We start from the raw sequence: 6,876 nt of genomic DNA, 5'->3' as shown, positions 1-6,876 counted from the left end.
ATGACATGTAATGTGCCATTTGGTGAGAGAAAAAAATATTCAAGTCAGTGGTCATTTGGAACTTGCTGTTTATGGCATGTTTCTGCCAAAGAAATAATGGCGGATCATCTCTCCCACAGTGAGGCTCTCAGGTGTCAATGCATTCTTTTACAATTGTCAGGGAGATCTTGGACACTGCATTGGCACGAGTAACAAGAAAGATCACCCCCAAACAAAATACTGTATAGCAGCCACACTAACTGAGTGCGAAGATATATTCACCTAGTCAGGCCCGGCCCTAGGGCATGGCGAACGAGGCAACCGCCTTGGACTGAGCGCTTGCGGGCAATGCAATTTGTTTGCTTGGGGCCCCGCACTCATCACTTTCTGCCATTTGCCACGCATTCTGCCTTGGGCCCCGCACATCCTAGGGCCGTTTCCGTACCTAGTGATTAATGGACTGTGTTTGGTTTTCCCTATTATTCAGAGCACGTGTCGTCAGCTTGTTAACACCAGAAAAATAAAGTGAAACCTAAAGAACGAGCCAAACTTGATATTATAAGCCGATCAATATCTTTGTGACACACTCGTACTCAGTCCGCGTCCGAATTAATAGATTTTGCATTTAATCGCTTTATTCTTGTTTGAAATGTTATTCAGATGTTTTACTGTATCATTCAAATACGCACGATCGAGACTTTGTGCTATCGCTCTCCATCAAACAGTCTTATTGAGTTAAAAGACGTCTTCGTCATAGCGTATACAATAGAAATATGTCTTCAGAACGACAGGATAGCAACGCTTCTGTATTCCATAGAATCCTATTTTCGAAAATGCAAATCAAGAGCATATGTTTTAAATGATCTTTGGATATTTTACTGTATCATTGAGATATTCATACCCTCATTATTATAAACATATTTTAGATAAATGTTGAAAGGTAGTAAAACTTGCAACAAACATTTTAATAACAAAGTTCAAATTGAATTGACGTCCTCCAGATAGCATAGAAAGCAATTCATAATACAGATATTTAGCATGTACAACTTTTGCACGTAGCGGCGGCAATGGGACTTTATAACTTGTACTAAGCTGTTTGAGAGAGAGAGAGAGAGAGAGAGAGAGAGAGAGAGAGAGTGTGTGTGTGTGTGTGTGTGTGTGTGTGAAGTGTCGAATTTCGAATTGCAGTGAACTTTCAAGTCGAATGCATTGAGCATTAAAATGTTATCGCATTGAAGCCAGAAAAGTCTTTGCGAAAGGTCACTTCGATCTTTCTTCGTTTATCTCCCCCATGTCAGTGTAAACTTCAAAAGGGGCAGCTTTCCAACTCAGTGAAATTGACCGGGGTATCTTAACACGGTCCTTAGAAAGTAAACATTTGAGCTACCAACCCTAATCGCTTGGTAGGAACCTATGTCAACTTATCATTTTGTTCAAAGGGCAATTGTTGCGCACCTTCGTTCACAGATTCTGAGCTGTCTAAAGCTGATGAAAAGAATTATTTCTTTGGGAAAAATTAAGGACCGCTGCCTACGATTGGGCAGAATAAATTAATGCGTACACTTTAGAAGCGATCAGACTTCAACGTGACGACCTTAGTCGAAATTCTTTTGTCTGAAATTTCCTGAAAAAGGAATTGTAGTCTTGTCTCCAAGGGAGGCCTAAAGAGAATAGTGCTTTCCTCGTTAAACAAGAAAGGAACCAGGTGTCCATCTTGTAAAAAGAAAGACAGGTTTTAGTGCTAGGATGCACAAGTTCTGAAAGAAAACAGCAATAAGGTATGCAATTTTAGTTTCACTTAATATTATATTATTTGATTGTTTGTTTTATGCAAATGTGTTTGCTATGACTAGGTTTCCATATTATGTATCTTTTATTCAATATCATGGAAATGTGTTGATGCTAGAGTTGTTATGCAATTTATTTTATTCAATTTCATGGAAATGTGTTGATCTAGAGTTGTTATGCAATTTATTTTATTCAATTTCATGGAAAGTACCATCCTACTGAATGACGCTGCTTTTCTACAACGTGGTAATTTAAGACCTGCCGCTGGAAGTGAGGTCAATGTCCTATCGTACTAAGTCAGAATGTACGCAGTATGTGGATAGCCTTTTTGCTCTGAGTAACGTGAGGGAATTTTATGTACGTCTAGAAAGTGGGGTATACAGAAATTTAGGGGTAATTTTGTCCTTTAATGAACAGCTTTCTGGGAGACAGACGGGACAGCCTGAAGACAGAAGTCCAAGGAAAAGAAGGACGAGGTCAGAATAAAAGGACCAGGAAGACCATCAAGGGGCAAAGCATAGAGCTTAAGTAGGATGAACTAGGAGATGTTGATATACGGTCAAGAGAGGAAGGTGATGCAAATCAATCGTGGACATTGCGCTCTTTTCACCTCTCGTTATGATGATGAAATAAATCCAAATGGGACACTCCTGATAAATTCTATTGATATAATCTAACTTGAATTTGGAATTGCCGTTCTTAATTTGTTGTGATTAAATTTGTTATTTTCTTGTCAAAGGGGGCGCTTATTACTTTATTTCTTCCCAGTATTCTCGCTCAGTTCTCTCTTGAATTTCTATTCTTCTTTCACTCCCGCTGGGTTATAATATCGAGGAAGGTAATCCTCTAGATTACGCCAGCCAAATCCAATTAACAATCCCTCTTACTAAGAGGGCGACATTACAGTGTGTGTGATTTGGATTTTAACGTAGCTTTAACAATTTCTCAGTCATATCGCTACGATGTCTGCAATGTATCAGGTATCAGTTTATAGTGATGTCTAGTACGTGGGCATCACACCACTGACATGTAGCATCATGTCCCACCCAGTCACATTATCCTGACACCAGGCCGACCAGTCCTAACACTAACCACTAACCTCATAATGTTGAGCGCCAAGCGAGGCAGCTGTTAGTACCATTTTTATAAGTCTTTTGTATGACTCGGCCGGGGTTCTAACCCGCAACTTCCCGTATCCGAGGCGGACACTCTAACCATTAGGCCACCGGAACGAATTTTAGAAGCAAACGGAATGACACAAGGTGATTTTGAAAACCCGTCGATGAAAGAACACAAATACAATTTTTTAACTCCTCCGTAACCATCAGCAATTGAATTTGGTAGTAAATGCTTACTACATTGTGTCTCCAATCTTTAGGGCTCTGTGTGGTTGCTCCTCAGTAATTCACTCATCGTTCTATTCTACTCTTAGATGCGTGTGGTATTGATTTGGACGAGCCTTGACGTGTCCAGCGAGTAACAGGATCTCGAGTCACACTAACTTGTGCATCTCTGTGAATAGCTTTGGTAACATCATTTGGGACACTTGGTACTGACTAAAGTGTTTATCTGCTAAAGCATTTTACTTCCCCTTTAGTAAGTACTACTCCATATTTTCGAATAGTCTGGATCCAAGACCTCTCCTTGCATCCTCTTATTTCCGTGAGCGTCGCCTAAAGTTCTCTTTCGTATGCCTCTATTCCCGAATTTGCTACAGTTTGATTCTAAACATTATCATGCCTGAAAACGGTATATTATTCCTATTTGAGTCGGTGCTGGCAGCAGGACCAAACCTGTCTAGAAGTTGTACATCCTCAAAATCTTCCTGTCAGTAAATCGTATTTTGACAGCGTCGTTACTAGAGAGAAAATCTTGCACAAAATATTTTATTCTCCGAAGGAAAAGTCATAATAAAACTGTTTTTTCGAAACGATTATCCAGTGAAATAAAAAAAAAATGTATCATGTGTACCAAGGACTGTCTCGACAAAAAGAACATGGTTTAGACGTGTTAAAAGCAGGTTTCTTCAGTAGCACCCATCATAATAACCATGGTGATGACTCGAGGATTGCACGCTTTAAAACAAAATGCCGCTTTGACGTTAGGAAAACAAATTCTTCAAACTTTCCTCATTGACAAACAAAGTCCAAAAGAAACTTGTATCACAACATGAAGCACTGTGTTGATTAAAACTGGAAAAGACCTTTCGGTTGCGGAGATATCGCTGTAAATTGGTTTCACACTTCTTACCAAGGCATTACTACTTCTTCTATGCCATACCAAGGACGCGGCGGAAAGAAACGAGTAAACCCCTTTATATTTCATAAACACGTTCAAAGAAGAGAATAACGGGAGCAGCCAGAGAATTGGACGTTATTAAATACGAATTGAAACAAAAAATGAAAACAATGATGCAATGAGATTCTTGCGAATGTTCCAAGTCAGAACTCGATCTGTTTGCAATGCCAAAAATGATGATGACGATGCAAAAATCCCAATGGGTAGATTTTATCCTATGTCGTCTTTGACTACCTCAGCAACTATCAAAATTGAAATTAAAGGACACCCGAAGATTACATCCATATGAAAAATAGTAAAAATGTATACCTGACAATCAAGGTTCTCAATGTGGACAACAGTAATCCAGACTTCTATACCAGAGTAGCTCGCATTCATAATTTTATGCATTCGTTGTTATACGAATAACTTGAATATCAAATTGGTCAACACCAGCATTAATGTTTGCACTTACCAGGCGTACTTGGAAAATCTCTTGTTATACAGCAAAGAAGCTAAGTATACAAAGCTGTATGGCAACCTGACGCTGAACAAGTTGAACGACACAGTGTTAATTGTAAACGGTAATGCAGACCACAATGTTGGACTTAATGACCGTCGAAATAAAATCAAACAAGGACGCACTTTAGAACTGATGGATCGTTTGCATTTGGACATTTGGTTGCAAGACAATTATCTGTTAAATAGAATGGATGAACGCCTGACTTAAGAAAGAACCGTGTTCCATTTGGTGGACAATGTTAACGAGTACAAAACTATTACCGAAGAAGTACGTCGTGTAGAGGTCGTGCCTAAAATGAGAATCTGCATCAGTCAAGCTTTGAGCAGAACGATAGTCGGGTGTCAAATTCCTTTCAAGTTTAAACACGTCAATGTGTCCATATTAGAAGTGATTCAAGCTGGCCAGGCGTTTTTAACCAGAATCTTTGAACATAACGTTGCTATCAAACATTAGCTGAGATCTTACTTGACCCAGGTACCAACAGCAGCCGTTGTTTTCTACGAAGATTATGCAGAAATATATGCTTTATAGAGCTATGATTTTGCCACAGGCCAAGGCATCGACGAAGGACATTTCCAACCTGCAAAATTGGGCCAACTTTGTGTGGAACTTCAGTTTTCAATACCTCTGGCAAACACAGTGAAAGTCATCGTTTATGCAGAATTTGACAATACAATAGCAAAATGCCAGAACAAGAACACCATTTAGTCTCCAGTTTTGTTCACGTTTTGGCTGAAAGAATTACACGTTTCATCAGAGAACGTTGTAACGGATGCTTAATTGATGAGTGTATACTCTTGCTGCATGCAAGCATGCAATTCAAGGATTATTTTAATCATTCGTTAAATGGGAATTGTCCCTTCGACGCTTTAATGCATGAACAGCATGCTACTTAAAGAAAAAGAGAAGTCCTGGCAGCAGTCCCCAAACTCAGCAGAACCACTCTAAAATGATCTTGTTTCCCACTCGACGAAGAAATTAAGAAGTACTCATTAAGCATATTAACCGGTCTTTAAAGACCGTACGGTTGTACAAGACCTTAATCCATGATTGGTTGAATGAATAAATGATTCGTGCCATCAAATGCATAAGGATTTTCATTTTGGCTTGAAAACCCCATTTCGAAAATAACTCTTTTGATATGCAAATATCATCCATTTGCCCACCATTCAAATTATTACTCGAATATTACATAATTAAGACCACAAAAACTAATGGGTCACACTTACTTGGTATTGCACTCAGTTCTAAAACAGTACAAAGTAGGGAAATATTTCAGCTGCTTAGCTTGATCCTAATTGCAATATGTGGCTTACACAGAGTTGGTTTTTAGGAAACAGTCCGAATTAGATAACTAGGTACAATTTGATTGATAGTACATCCACAGAGTTTCAGAAAGATTCTGCTACCGCTTGGAGACATTAAATGGAATTCTTCTTTGTCGCTTCCAGAAATTTAAATTAAGGAGTATAGTTAGCATACATTTAAGCGTTGAATGGGTACTTGTAACCCATTCGACGAGTAATTAAGTAGTAATCGGTGCTTGCATTAACCAGTTGCACATGACCAACTGACCGAACGCGACGTTAATTCAAGCCAAGCCAAGAAGAGCCATGCTGATTGACAAGCACTGTAAAGTGGGCAAGATAATGAAGACCATCAGCTACATGGAAAGAGCATCGCAGCTCCTGGATCGGGTTCAAGAATTACAGTGTTACTCCAACAAAATACATCTGAAGAGGGATATCATCTCTCTGCAAAAGAATGTGTTCTAGCGGTAATGCAAAAGGACGGAGCGAAGATCAATGCGGCATGGGCGGAGGAAAGGAGACTCAATGAATAAGAGAAGAAAGAGAAGGAGGGGAAGAAGAGGGAGACGAAATTCCATCTTTTATATGCCAACTGGATGAAAATTTTCATCCAGTTGAAATTCCGAAGGATGAGCCATCCAGACTGGATTTGGAGGAGAAAAAGGAGAACGAGCCTATTTTAGGCCATGGTCTCAAAAAACATAAATCATGGGTGTGTGGTATCCGACTTAGGAGATGCAGTGGTCACAAAGGGAGTCTGGTGACAGAAAATCTCAACGCCCCTATTCTGAGCTATCCAGATCTCTAGAAATTAAATTTTGTGTTTACATATTATTTTGTCTTTGTTTGTATATCCTGTTGACAACTAAGTTTAAAGTTTAAAATCCCGTTATCCCTTCTGTTGTGATAGTGTATGTATACATGTAAGGGTATTGTGGTATCTATCTTCGCTTAATCGTAACTTAGTTATTCAAACATCTTGCATATGCATACATATAT

The sequence above is a fragment of the Sinohyriopsis cumingii genome, chromosome 1 (assembly GCF_028554795.1).
Source record: "Sinohyriopsis cumingii isolate HCF-2022 chromosome 1, ASM2855479v2, whole genome shotgun sequence".
NCBI lineage: Eukaryota > Metazoa > Mollusca > Bivalvia > Unionida > Unionidae > Sinohyriopsis > Sinohyriopsis cumingii.
Note: the sequence above shows the minus strand (reverse complement) of the source record.